Raw genomic sequence first — 15591 nt, 5'->3', positions numbered from 1 at the left:
TGGCCTGCTGCTCATCAACAACACCAAGATCCTGTGTCCTTATTGGGTTGTTGATGTTGATTGAGGACGATGTTCCTGAACTTAAAACTATGTTGTTCACCTACCAAGGACCTTGACCTTGAGAACTTCCGAATTCATGCAGAGGTATAGAGGTTCATATGACTTGCCTGCTGGGAGTATTATCCAGGGACATAAATTAGAGTGGGTTGGAAGAAAGGGAAAGGTGCATTTCTAATTGGGCATTATTACTGGGCTTCCAGAAGCTAAAAGAGACATGGTGACAACACTGAAACCCCAGAAGCGACAGGAATTGACCGCATTTGGAACCAGAGGTCATTAACACAGGCAACTGGAGTCGCTATGACTCTGAGGGGGAGGGAAACTGGCTCTGACAGAAGACAGTGTGTTCAAGTGGGCATTTAGTTTCTCTCCGAGGCTCTAGTTTTCAGGTGGTGACTGCAGGGATCCTTTAAGGAGGATAACTGGTTACCTGGCAAAGAACCTGTACCATTTCCTCCTCACAATGGAAGGGAAAGCAGCAATCCAGCTCTTTGGAGCAGAAAAGGAGCATTTTCTTCAGAGAAGACTTAGCAAGTTTATAACAATGGGAGTCGGAGGAAACCCAAATGCGTCTCACCTGTTTGACAAGTAAAATTTAATTAAGAGACTCTTCATGCTGGAAAAACAGTCCTGCCGGTGCCGTGCAGGGAAAGTGACAGGCGGAGACGAGAGTCCCCTTGAAATAGGGCCCTGTGGCGGCCCCTTAATTATTCATAGATGTCCTTGGGGCTGAATTTCACTGCTTCACCTATTTTTAGTTAATTCTCCATATTTTACTCCAACGGCCATTTGTGTTGCTTAATGAAAAAGTTAATTCATCCCACAGTAAACACAGATGAAACAGAGAGGATTGGGTTTCCCGCTCAAGGAATTTTGCAAATTTTAACACTTTGCAGGGACATAAACCATGGGCATTGAAGTTATTTGCATGGAGATGCACCTGTGTCTCCCAGTTCCCCACGCAAACCTGTAGCCCTGGCAGGATCTCAACTGCCCGGCCAGCTGGTCCCTGCCAGCTGATGCTCCCAAAGCAGGTCCTTCCATTGCGACCCCTTCACCAGTCCTTCCAGGACCCGTGTGACTCTGGGCCTGTCCTGAGGCTTCTCCTGGGAGCCCTGAGCAAGACCCCCCAGCTGACCGACTCTCAGACCCCTGCTGCCCATGCCAGTTTCTTCCTGAATATTCCTGACCGTCTGCTCTGATTGTCTCCTGATTTAAAAAAAAACAAAAAATAATATATATATATTATTGATTTCAGAGAAGAAGGAAGAGGAAGGAAAAGATGAAAATATCAAGGATGAGAAAGAATTATTGAGCAGCTGCCTCCTGCACGTTCCCGACTGGGAAGTGAGCCCATAACCCAGGAAGATGCCCTGACCTGGAATCGAGCCATGACCTCTTGGTTCATAGGCTTATGCTCAACCACGGAGCCACACAGGCTAGGCTTCTCCTGAGATTTCACCAAGGTCCTAAAACATACCACAGCTACTGTTATTGTTATCCCATTTTACAGATGAGGGCATTGAGGCACAGGAAGGTTGCCCTCCTAGAAATAATCACCATCAGAGTTCCTGCTTTCAACTACCTCTTCTGAACAAAAGGCTTTCTCTAGAAAAAAAAAAAAAAAAAGACAGAAACTGCATTTGATGAAAAATCAGTTTTCATCTCATTTTAACAACTTTTAATGGCAAATATGCCCTAATTCTTAGAGTAATTAAAGAATCAATCAAGTACTAATTTTTTGCATTGTTTTTTTCTGATAAAATTGTCACACAGTCAATATCCTTCCCTCCAGGTTTGACTTTGCAGCCAGATCAAAGGAGAGTCATTTTCAAAAAGCCTCCAGGGCTTCTGGAGCCTCCCAGAGCCTCTTCTGTCCTCTCACTGTCCTAACTCTCCCATGAACGTCCTGCCTCATCCTCTTCTCCAGTGTGAATTGTTCTGAATCTCCCAGATCTCAGAGTCTGTGGAACGCTGCTCCCTGTTATGTGATAAGAGCACACAAGCTCACCCTCATCCCCATGGTACCCCACCCCCACATCTACTGGGAGTCCTAGTGATGACTTACCTGGTCACTCACACCCGGTGGTGCGCAGAGGACAGACAGCTCTGAAAGCCGATTGAGAAATTCAGAAATTTTACCAACTGGTACTTGGAATCAGCAATTGCTACAAATCAGGGCCTTTTTATTCCTAAAGCACCAGGTTACCAACATGTCACTGCAATCACATCTCATGCACAACCCTGACATTTGTAGGGAACCCCCTGTTATCAAATTTGGGGGCCCTCCAGGAGCTCCCATATCCAAAACCTAGCTTTCTCCTTTCACCCACTTCACTAAAAGGGGATCATGAGCCCTGAAACCTCTGCTCCTCAGCACCATCCACTAGCAAACTAGGAGCCTGCTTGGTTTGTCCTTGGACATCCATTCCGTCTTTACTTGGATAGCTATTGAGCGCTCACTATGTGCGGGAGCTGTCCTGGGTGCTGAAATGGTTTGCTTGGGAGCGATCAGATGCTGAGCGGTTCAATGATCTCAGGCATATGACTCTAGCTAGCTGAATGCTCCTATCAGACAAGGAAGGGGGTGTGGCAGTCTGTGATAAATAAGCCTGTCATTTCTGGGCCAATCCCACACAAAAAGAAGATGAGACAGTGAGTATTTCATTCCGAATCAAGCAACAGATCTCAACTGTGGACTTCACTGTGGCAGATAAATGGATAGAGGTAGGGTGCTCTGGTCACATGCTCCCCAAACTGTCCATAGAAATATGCCCTCAGCCCGAGGGAGCTATATCTGAATCATCGGGAACACTAGCCAGATCCTCTCTCCCAGACCCCTTCACATTCTTGTCCCCAGCTTTCCACAATCCTCCAGGTCCCTGGACTACTCCCCCTGAGCCAGATGTCTTGCGTCTTCTGGTACCCACTGTGGCCTAGTGGTCAGTCATTCCTGCCCAGTCCGGACTGCCAGTAGGGGTGGGGGAGAGGAGAACCTGAGCTCCTGAAAACCACATGATCTTAGAAAGGAACGCCCAAATCACAGTCAGACTCACCACAGTGTGAGGCTTCAAATGCCAGAAAATCTGCTCTGATTACTTGGGCTTCCTCCAACACCTTCCAGGCCTGCTGTTACCAGGATCTCCAGAGATGCCAGACCCAGGAAGTGTGGGCAGAGGGCTTATATCTGCTACATCTGTTTGACTGTTGATTGCTAGTCTTCGTGTCCTGTTTCCCCCTGATTGTCTCACTGGGCCATGCCATACACCTGGAGTCAATAGTTCCTGAAGGAATGACAGAAATTTTGGTTTGGGAAGGGGCTGTTGACTTTCAACCTTCGAGTGAGAATCATTTCAAATGCTCAAATAATCAAGAAATCTTTAAGTTTTTCATTAAATATATTTTCTGAGATGTTGAGGGTTCCTTTTTTAGTTTCTTTGCCTTGTGGAAGTAAAGTGAGTTGCCTGAATGTGGAATGTAGTTAGTGGAGCTGCCTTAATTGGCTAATTTGCTTATACCTCAACTGGAGTGCAATCAGAAAGTGTTTTTTCATGGAGTGCCATTCAAATTAGTGAAAGTGTCCTCTCCTTCCACAGTTGCAGGGGACATGAAGCAAGGGATGGGCTGAGGAAGGGTGGTCTATATCCCAACCCATGCACCCTGAATAATATATTCTAATTTTCACACCCTGGCACTACACTCTAATACATGGAAAGCAGACACCTGCATGTGTCATAAGAGTCTTGGGAGCTTTTCAAATCCAGGAGGGAGCCCCTTGTTTCTGCCCATGAGTTTTGAATCCCATAGAGCAATGGCCATGAGTCCAGGCTACACCCAGACCAGACCTACCTCCCACACCCAGGCTCACCCCCATCAAGCCATGTCTCCATGCCTCCTTTCCTGTTGTGAAGCAAAGAGGCAGAGCTACTGACAAGGAAGGTCCCTCCTGGGAAGTCCTATGAACTATTCATGAAACAGAAGAGAATATTACCAGCTTCCCCAGACTCACTCCCTTGGCCAAAGCTGGTAATATTCAAGGTTCAGTTTAGGTGAGAGGTCCAGTATCTTTGTTAATATCTCAGCCCAAAGAGCACAACCCTCCTTGATACAAAGCTTTGGGGGGGAAAGCTGAGGTCAGAATCTTTAAAATCTCATGCCCTAACCTGTTTGGCTCAGTGGATAAAGCATCGGCCAGTGAACTGAAGGGTCCCAGGTTTGATTCCTGTCAAGGGCATGTACATTGGTTGCAGGCACATCCCAGTAGGGGGTGTGCAAGAGGCAGCTGATCCATGTTTCTCTCTCATCTATGTTTCTAACTCTCTATTCCTCTCCCGTCCTCTCTGTAAAAAAAAATCAATGAAATATATAATATTTTTTAAATCTCTATGTTCAGGTAGCTTTTGATCCTCTCTCCTTATGACTAATTGGTTTGAAACCTTTATGTGAGATGATGAGTTTTCTAGGGACAGGTTTGGGACTTTTCTAAGCCTTGATTTTCTTGTCTTTTAAAGGTTGTTGTTTGAATTAGATAAATAATGTAGGAGGAAGTGCCTAACCACAGTGCGTGGCTCAGATGTTTTATTAACAAATTTATTCCTTCTCACCCTCCCTCCTTTCTTCATTAGAAGTTTCTCTTGAGTAAGAGAAACAATTGTTTTTCAAATCTGTCTAGATTTTATTCTTTGGAGGTTAAAAATACAACCGGCCTGTTCCTCATGTCAGAAGCTTTGTAGCAACCAGAGAACAGGATTTCTTAGAGATAAAAGTCTGACTGCCTACAATTCTGACCACAATTCCTGTCCCTTCTGAGTTTCTTTATTCACTTCATTTTAGTTTTCCCAATGTCTTATTTTAAAAAACACCAAACCCATAGAAAAGTCAGGAGCTGTACAGTGAACATCGCATGGCCTTCACCGAGATTCACTAGCTGGCAACACGAGGCCACATATGGGGCATGTCTCCATGGATATTGTGTGAGTGTGTGTGTGTGTGTGTGTGTGTGTGTGTGTGTGTGTAGTTTTCCTTTTCTGGCTAAATCACATAAGACAATGGTACAGAGATCATGATATCTCACTCACAAACACTGCAGTGTGTATCTCCTGATGAATGACTTTCTCTATGTAATCACAAGACAGTGAATGTTAACTCAGCAATTTAATCTAACATACAGTAGAAATTGGTGCTTTTTAAAAACTTCGGGTCACGCATTGCATTTGGTTGTCACGATTCTTTCATTCTCTTTAACGTAGAACAGGGAGCCTTTGTTTTGTCTCTTATAATGTTGACCTTTTGGAAGGTTCCAGACAGTTATCTTGTGCCAGGAAGGTCTCAGAGATGATGGTGACAGGCCAAAGGGAAACAGGAGCTGTGGCAAAAGAGCTCCCACTGGACAATGTGGAAATATTTGAGCATAAAAATGCTTAGAAATAGATGTGGACATATTGAATGTTTGAAAAATAAATCTATACACCCATAGTGATATCAAAAGATGATGATTTGGGTCAGGGACAATTTTTTATAGAACACTGCCTGCTGATATGTGTAAAGAATTACAGAATTTGAGAAGAAGGTAATAATTGACTCAGGTGTAGACGATTGGTGGATGCCAAGACCACTGGAAAAAAGATTCTGGGGGAACAGGATATCTCACAGGATCCCACAGTGTCACCCTACCTGTTACTTAGCAACTGCAAAGGGAGAGAGTGTCCTTTAAAACAGAGAAATCTGGCAAATACCACCTTAACCCAGGGCTCAAACCTGGCACCATGGTGACAGGCCGGGCAGAGCCTCCCTCTGCAGCAATCCTGGCAACAACATTTGGTCTGACTCTACATGAAATGGTCACTCTCATCCAGACTATGGGACGTCCTAGAAGCCAGTGGGCCTGGCTCCCATCTGACCTTACTGGGGGTCAATAGACATTCCTTCCTCTGAGCTCTGCATCGTGCAGGCCCTGTGCTAGTACTAGAGATGCAGAGATGCTACCTTGGCCTTCAAGGATGGAAGTGATGCTCAGGAGTCTATTCTTGGGATCTCAGGTGTTTGGGCCATCTCCAGATGATTGCAACTTCTCCTCCAAAGAGTTAAATTAAAAAAAAAAATATATATATATGTATGTATATATGTGTGTATGTATGTATATGTATGTATATGTATGTATATGTATGTATATGTATGTATATGTATGTATGTATTATACCAGGTGGGCTGGTTTCACAAAAGTGGCATTAGGGAGGTGCACTCAGGAGCAATCAGTGGCTCTCAGTCGTCCCATCAAGCAAAATGGCCCAGGTAATTGGGACTGTTACCATCACAGCCGCCTCAGGACCCGTGGCTGCAACAACATCAAAGCGTGTCTTTCTGGAAGCATCAGCCAAGTGCCCGCCAGACCAGGAGCTTTCATCATCGTGTCTGAGCCCCTGCAGCACGGCTGCTACCGAGAAAGCCAACTTGGCCATAGAGGACGGCAGCAGCTTCAGAACCAGCGGGAAAGTGGTGGGGAGTCGGGTCTGCAAAGGCCACAGCAGATTATTTGGTCTAGAGTTTGGGTTCTTTAAGGTTCTAACTATCTGGCTCAGTAGCCTCCGAGGTGGCTAAGGCCTCATTCACTCATTCCACACGCAGTTCAGGGGCCCAGTGCATGCCAGGCACAGCTGAGGTCTTTATGCTTTACACAGAGCCTTAGGCTGGAATCTTCCAGAAGCCAACCCAGAGACTGGGTTTTATTAGTGCAATAGTTGATCTGGAGATTTCGGGGCACTCTAGCAGGAGAGCAGGGAAAGGAGGCACCAAGGAGAGGATTATCATATCCCACTAAGCAGGTGACCACTGTGGGACCCTGAGCTCAATCTCACTGGGTCATTTGGGAGATGGTGTGGGACAGGCCTCTGAGGGGATGTGCTGAGGGAGAGGCAGCTGGGGTTTGTTCCACCAGCTCCCACCTGGCCGTCATGGGGCTGCTTCCCAGGGTGTCATGTCCCAGTCCCCCTAATCCTCCATCACCCACAGAGCTCCTGCAGCTGAGGCCTCAGAGGGAGAGTTTAGGGGGCAGTACGAAGCCAACACGGGACAACATGCCAAGGAATGAGGGGACAGGTGGCACCAGCTGTGTGCTGCGCTGACTGTCGTAAGCTGTCACGGTCCCACAAAAACCAAACTCAGGAGAGGATAAATAAATGGGTTTTAGAGGCTTCGAACATAATCCACGGCAGAAATAGAAGGAGCTGATTTTGTGTGTGGAAAAGCTGAGTCTAGACAGATGAAATGAAACATTCACCAAAGTTAGAAGCAAATTTTGCTTCTTCAGTGGGCAGGTTAACAGTCTACCCCAGATGGTAAGTGACAGACCACAGGCCACATTTAGCCAGGAAATATGTCATGACCAGCCCAAGATTCATTGGACTGTACTGTTGGTTTTCAACATTAAAAAATGAGAAGATTCCACAGTATATATATGTACAACAAATCATCATGTTGCATGCTTTAAATATCTTACAATTTAGTTGTTACTATGTCTCAATAAAGCTGTAACGAAAGAGAAGATCTCACATAAAAATCTAGAATTTCAGATTCCTCTGAAAAATCAAAGTCATGGCAAAATGGATGTTCCTTCCATCAGGCAACTCATGACCAGAGCAAGGCATGCGTTGAACTTGCCTCACTCCCCAACTGTCTCTGTTTCCCCTCAACAGGGAAGCCAAGAGCCATCAGTCACTCTTTACTCTCTCTCGGACTGCTGGTGTTTTTTTCCATCATAAAAACAAATCTCTCTACCATCTTTCTCCTAAAAACAAAAGATAGATCAAGAGAGCCACGTGTTTCAAGGGAAATGAGAGCACTTATTTCTTTGTGGCAATACATTCCCTGTGTATTTACTAGGCAAACAAAACTCAATTGTCTTGAAAATTACACTCAACCTGCATCCCTCACCTACAGCTCCTACCTGGCCTCTGTAGTCAGCCTGTGAGTTATGAGCCGGTTCCTACAGCCTCTAGGTACAACCTTCCTTCTCCTTTCCACAGCCCCCAGCCAGGGCGGCTCTGGCCCCTCCAATCACACCAACAGGCCTGCTCGCATTTGCCAGATGACATCACCCCTGCAGGAGCCAAGCCTCTATTTGGAGGTGTTTTCTTCCATTCTTTGTTGTTTTATTCCCTTTTTAGACCCAGGAACCCATCCAAGCCATGTTTGCTTCCCAACATGTGAGCGTGAACAGCCAGCCCGCAGGCTGCAGAGGCCCGGGCCGCCTTCATTACCGCGGGGACCCGCCCCGTGGAGGACAAAGCCCTCCGCCGGGGAGGAAAACGAGCTGTGCACACACAGGAACACACTTCATCCTGAATTAAAATCCTCAGTGCTCGCTCGTGGGAGAACTCTGGCTGTTTCTTTTCTTTTCCCTGTTTCTTCCCCTCCCTGCCATAAGGTGGGGAGAGGTCCTTGGCAGCCGGGCCAGGCTGGGAGGCCCCACGAGGGTTTCTCCTGTCTCCCCTCCAGGCTGGTCCTTCTCTGGAACTTTGTGGAAGCTGCAGCAGCCCCAGGCCTGGCCCTGGCTGTGCACAGCGCCCCCCCACAGCCCCTCAGAGTAGAACCATCCTGGGCAGCAGCCCCCCTCCCGGCCAGCCCAGCCCAGGTGGATGGAGGATTAAACGTGATGAATAGTGGTGAGCAGAAGGCGCGATGCAGGAAAGTGCTCCTTTAGCTGAAACGCCCAGATTTATTGCCGAGCGCCACAAATAATGAAATCATCCATCTTCCGCGGACTGGAACGAGGAACCCGCGGAGGCCAGTTCGCCCCGGGCAGGGAGGGAATGTCCTGCCTCCTCTGCGGGGCGGTTTGTGTGCTGGGATCTCCCTGCTCCAGGGCCCAGCTAATCCGGGGCACCCTGGGAACTTGTTAGCCAAACCTTTCTCTTGGGACCCTCTCTGCCTCACCCTCTCACCTTCACTGCCCAGTCCAGCTCATATGTTGGCTCCTCTCACCAGACCTCCCTACTTCTCTTCTCTGGGCTGTACGGCCCCTGCTCACCTGGACAGGCACACCTGAGCAACTTGGCCCAGTGTGGCCCTGCCTCCCCACAGAGCTGACCGGCCACAGCAGCAGTAACCACACCCCGCTAGTGGGATACAGACTCCTCCCTCTGTTGACAGGGAGCTAGACAGCCTGATGGTCCTCGCTCCATCTTCCTGAGCTAACATCCTGTTGCCCCGCTGGCATGGACAGTCTGTGGGTTTGTAGCAGATACTTTGGTCATTTCCTGGCACATTAATAACTGTGGGATGGCTTTAATGATTCATGTTGGATATTAAAGCACACAATTATGGGTTGAAGGGTGAGCATCAGATGAGTGTGGGTCACACTCTAAGCTTTGTTTTCCACCATTAGAACATTGTAAAGAATGCCTGGATGCTTCAGTTTTCTGCTGATATACTCCTCATTGTAAACTGACCATGGTTAATACATTCTGATGTCTGTCCTGAGCACTTCTCCATAGGAACTACATAGAATGACCTTGGATTTGTTCTTGACTCCTCTTTCCCTCTCAATCCCCTGAGCCCGCCCCACACTGCTGGCCCACGGTTTCACCAGTGGTCCCATCACCCGATGTCCACAGCTCCTGTCTGGTATTCTCTCTGCTAAGGTTTCAGCTCAAGCCTTTTTCAAGAATGCCCCCTCTCCTGCCTCTTCGCTTGTTCCTGGCCACAGCACCACCTTCACTGGCTCCCATAGTTCCTTCCGTTAACTATCTCTTCATTAAACACTTCCATCATTCCTCTGTGATCAGGACATTTGTTTCCTGCCGTTTGTTCCATGACTAATACACTTAGCTATCTTTTCTCTTTAATGCAATTATTATCCCTGAATCACTGGATAATTTTATTGAATCTAAGATGCCATCAGTTAGAAGACACACCATTATATTCCCCACCACTAAGATAGAAAAAAAAAAAAACACTGACAACTAAACTTGTAGTTGTCACTCAACATCAATAATAAGATGCAGAGAGGTCACTTCCTGGAAGATGGCGGCCAGGTAAACACTTGTATGGGCTGCCTCCCACAACCATATCAGTGCTGCAACGGGGGATCTTACCCGAGACCTGAAAGGACCACAACTGTGGGGCCCCGACCGGCGCGGACACGTGGATTCCACAGAAAGGTTGGATTTTGCTGGGGATAACGCGGGTGTCTGTGTCCCAACAGCGAAAGCAGAAGATGCAGCTGTGGCTGCCACAGAAGCAGCAGCCGCTTGGGTGGCAGAGACAAAAGCGCACGCTGGGACCCCGGAAAACTGTGTCCACAGAAGTCCCCCCCCCCCCGTTGGGTCTGGTGTGATTCGAGAGAGTGGACGGGGGTCCCCAAGGTTGCTACTAGTGGTGTTCTCTAGGGAGCAACCCATTCTGATCCGACATGGAGGGAGAACATAGGAGTGGGAAAGCAGTCTGTTTGTAAGTGTGCGCAGACTCGCCCATTGCGCACCTAGGCTGGTTCCCCTGCAACACTTTGCTTCTGATTACAAAGGAGAGATCACCCAGATTGGCTGACCCTAAGAGACAGCAGGGAGAAACTGCTTTTCTGGAAACTGAGAAGCAGAGCAGGGAGAAATCATCCAGGATTCAGCTCCAAGGCAAAAATAAATAAATAAATAAATAAATAAATAAATAAATAAATAAACAAACAAAAACAACAACAACCAGTATTGAGTGCCACAGAAAAAGAAGGCTAGAGCAGCCAAAAAGACAGGACATCAATCCACATACACTGTCACCTAGGATCTGGAGTACAAACTGTGTTTATTATTATTTTATTTGATCAAAAACCAAGAAGCTAAGGAATCGCCACTGAGGTGCAGCAGAATGCAGGGAACTGCAATACGGTCTGGACTGAGAAACGGGCGTGTCAAATAGAATAACAGAAGTGAATGGCCCTCACAACTGCACACTTTTTTTGCTAAATTTATTTTTTATTTTATTTTATTTTAATTTTTTGCATCTTTTACTTAAGAAACCTTTTCCCTTTTTTCCTCACTAGATTTTAACTTTTTAATTATTACATTTTTAGGTTAAATAAGCATTTTTATTACTGTTATTTTAATTTTTTTAAAGTGCCATTTTATTTTCTCTTTATTTTACATTGGAATTAGTGTTCTTCATTTTATTTTCATTTCTCCTTTAACATTGTTTAACCCTATCTCAACACGACCTTTACACCATCACTCTTTTTCTAACCTTCCCCCTTTTTGCTATCCTGTTTATCTTAACCCTTTCTTGCTTTAGATTTACTTACTCTTTCTGTATCCCCCCCTGCTAAAATTTCTACCCTACTTATATATCTAATTTTCAATCCCCTGTGCCAAGTGCATACACACTCCTCTCTGAGCTGTATTAACTAGCAAAAAATAAAAATAAAAATAAAAATTGTTTTCCTCACTGTTCTTTTGATGCTGTTTGGGGGGAATGATGATTATATTGTATTCTTTTGTTGTTGCTGTTGCTTGGTATTTTCTTATTTGATTGGTTTTTGTTCGTTGTTATTTTATTACTTCTGTTTTCCCTTCCTGTGCTGGAAATTGGGGGGGTTTGTAGATTGTATTATTCTCCAGGTACTGCTGACAGCATTTGTTGAGGTTAGTGGTTGTTCAATTGAAATTCTCTCCCCATATATATAGTTTATTCCCCTTTTATCTCTCTCTCTCTCTCCCTCTCCCTCTCTCTCTCCCTCTCTCTCTCTCTCTCTCTCTCTGTCTCTCTCTCTCTCTCTCTCTTTTTTCTTCTCCCTGTTTCCCAATTTCATTTTGACACTCTTTTTCCTATCTTTTTCTTTTGCTCCCTCCCTCTTCTCTTTTTACTCTTTCTCTTTCTCTCCTATTCCCTAATTTGCCTTTCCCTAGTGGTTACCTTTATTGGAGGTTATTAATATTGCAAATACATTTCTGTTCAGTGCCTTGTGTGTTGTACCTGGTTGTGTTGTATTTTGTGCCTTTAAATCAATGCAGGAGAGAGAAATCAATGCAGGAGAGAGACATCCTGAAAAGAGAGACCATGGGGAGACAAAGAAACAGCCCACAAATGAAAGAAAAGCAGGCATCACCAAAAAAGGAAATAAACGAGTTAGAGGCAAGCAACCTACCAGAGCAAGAATTCAGAGTAACGATCATAAGATGGCTAAAAAGAATGGAAGACAAATTTGACAATATGAGAAAGACCCAAGAGGAAATGAAGAAAAACCAAGAGGAAATGAAGATGACTCAAGAAGAAATGAAAAATGGCATTGCTACTATGAAGAACTCAATGGAAAGCATCAAGAGCAGACTAGAAGAAGCAGAGGACTGCATCAGTGAGCTAGAAGACAAGATAGAAAAAAATACCCAATTAGAGCAGCTTCTAGGGAAAAAAAAATTAAAAAGCAGGAGAGCCTACGGGAGCTTTGGGACAATGCAAAACAAAACAATATCCGAATAATAGGGGTTCTGGAAGGAAAGGAAACTGAGATAGACATGGAAAACGTATTTCAAGAAATAATGACAGAAAATTTTCCTGAGATAGAGAAGAAAAAACCCACACAAATACAAGATGCTCACAGAGTCCCAAGCAAAGTGAATCCCAGAAGACTGACGCCAAGGCATATTATAATTAAATTGGCAAACACCAACGACAAAGTAAGAATCTTAAAAGCAGCCAGAGAGAGACAGAAAGTTACATATAAAGGAACCCCCATCAGACTAACAACTGATTTCTCAACAGAAACTTATCAGGTCAGAAGGGAATGGGATGAAATATAAAAAGTCATGCAAAGGAAGGGTCTAAATCCAAGAATACTGTACCCAGCAAGGCTATCAATCAAAATTGAAGGTGAAATCAGGAGCTTCACAGACAAAAAAAGACTAAAGGAATTTATCTCCACCAAACCAGCAATGCAAGAAATGCTAAAGGGTCTACTGTAAAAATAAAGAAATAGTGAAGAAGGAACACAGAGGTATAGAATAAAAATGGCATCAAAAGAGTACCTATCATTAATAACTTTAAATGTAAATGGTTTAAATGCTCCAATAAAAAGACATAGGGTAACAGATTGGATAAGAAAACAAAACCCATACATCTGTTGTCTACAAGAAACCCACCTCAGAAAAAAAGATGCACACAGACTGAGGGTGAAGGGATGGAAAAAAGTTTTCCAGGCAAATGGAAATGAAAAAAAAAAGCTGGAGTAGCAATACTTATATCTGACAAATTAGATCTCAGAGTGAAGGACATAACAAGAGATAAGGAAGGCCACTTCATAATACTAAAGGGAGCAATTCAACAAGAAGAAATAACCCTGGTAAATATATATGCACCCAATACAGGAGCACCTAAATACATAAAAACAAACAAACAAACAAACAAAAAAACTGCTGGAGGACATTAAGGGAGAGATTAATAGCGATACAATCATAGTAGGAGATTTTAATACCCCACTGTCATCCTTCGACAAATCATCTAAACAAAAAATCAGCAAAGAAATATCAATCCTAAATGACTCACTAGACCAGATGGAATTAATTGACATCTTCAGAACATTCCACCCCAAAGCCACAGAATATACATTCTTCTCAAGTACACATGGGACATTCTCAAAGATAGACCACATTTTGGGACATAGGCAAAGTCTCTTCAAATTCAAGAAGATAGAAATCATATTAAGCATCTTCTCAGATCATAATGGCATAAAACTGGAAATTAACTACAATAAAAATAATCCAAAGAAATCAAACACATGGAGACTAAACAGCATGCTATTAAACAAGGACTGAGTTACCAGAGAAATCAAGGAAGAAATTAAAAACATCCTGGAAACAAATGACAATGAAAACACAACTATCCAAAATCTATGGGACACAGCAAAAGCAGTTTTGAGAGGGAAGTTCATATCCCTACAAGCCTATTGCAAAAAACTAGAAAAAATGGTAAAAAATGATCTAACTCTACAACTCAAAGAGTTAGAAAAAGAGCAACAAGAAAAGCCAAGTGTAAGCAGAAGGAAGGAAATAACAAAAATTAGAGCAAAGATAAATGACATAGAGACCAAAGAAACAATACATAAGATCAACAAAACCAAGAGCTGGTTCTTTGAAAGGATAAACAAGATAGATGAACCTCTAGCCAGACTAACCAAGAAACAAAGAGAGAGGACCCAAATAAACAAAATCAGAATGAAAGAGGTGAAATAACAACAGACCCCGCCAAAATACAAAGGATTGTTACAAAATATTACGAACAACTTTATTCCAACAAACTGAACAACCTGGAGGAAATGGACATATTCCTAGAGAAATACAACCTTCCAAAACTCAATCAGGAAGAATCTATAAATCTCAATAGAAAAGTAACTTGGGAAGAAATTGAAACAGTCATCAAAAAGCTTACAGCAAACAAAAGCCCAGGGCCAGATGGCTTCACAGGAGAGTTTTACCAAACATTCAAGGAAGAACTAAAACCTATCCTCCTCAGACTATTCCAAAAAATACAAGAGGAAGGAACACTTCCAAACTCCTTCTATGAAGCCAGCATCACCCTAATACCAAAACCAGATAAAGACAACTCAATGAAAGAGAATTACAGGCCAATATCCCTTATGAACATAGATGCCAAAATCCTCAACAAAATTCTAGGAAATCCGCTCCAGCAGAGCATCACAAAGATCATACACCACGACCAAGTAAGATTTATTCCGGGAATGCAAGGATGGTACAATATCTGCAAATCAATAAACATGATATATCACATAAACAAACTGAAAGATAAAAATCATATAGTCATATCAATTGATGCAGAAAAAGCATTTGATAAAATCCAACACCCTTTCCTGATAAAAACTCTCAACAAGGTGGGAGTATAAGGATCATACCTCAACATAATAAAAGCTATATATGATAAACCCACAGCCAACATCATACTCAATGGGCAAAAACTAAAACCATTCCCTCTAAGAACAGGAACAAGACAGGGTTGCTCACTCTCACAACTCCTGTTTGACATAGTACTGGAAGAGGATATAAAAGGCATCCAAATTGGAAAAGAAGAAGTAAAGTTATCCTTATTTGCAGATGATATCATATTGTACATAAAAAACCCAAAAGACTCCATTAAAAACTAATTGACTTAATAAACGAATTTGGCAATGTAGCAGGATACAAAATTAATGCTAAGAAATCTATGGCATTTCTATACACCAATAGTGAACTTGCAGAAACAGAGACTAAAAAGGCAATCCCATTTACCATCGAACCAAAAAAATTAAGATATCTTGGAATAAACTTAACTAAGAAGATAAAAGACCTATACATGGAAAACTACACGACACTGAAAAAAGAGATAGAGGAAGATGTAAACAGATGGAAGAACATACCATGTTCATGGATTGGTAGAATCAACATCATCAAAATGTCCATACTTCCCAAAGCAATCTATAGGTTCAATGCACTCCCAATTAAAATACCAATGGCATATTTCACTGACATAGAAAAAACTCTTCAAAAGTTCATTTGGAACAAC

Source organism: Pipistrellus kuhlii, unplaced genomic scaffold, assembly GCF_014108245.1.
Source record: "Pipistrellus kuhlii isolate mPipKuh1 unplaced genomic scaffold, mPipKuh1.p scaffold_m20_p_6, whole genome shotgun sequence".
Classification (NCBI taxonomy): Eukaryota; Metazoa; Chordata; class Mammalia; order Chiroptera; family Vespertilionidae; genus Pipistrellus; species Pipistrellus kuhlii.
Note: the sequence above shows the minus strand (reverse complement) of the source record.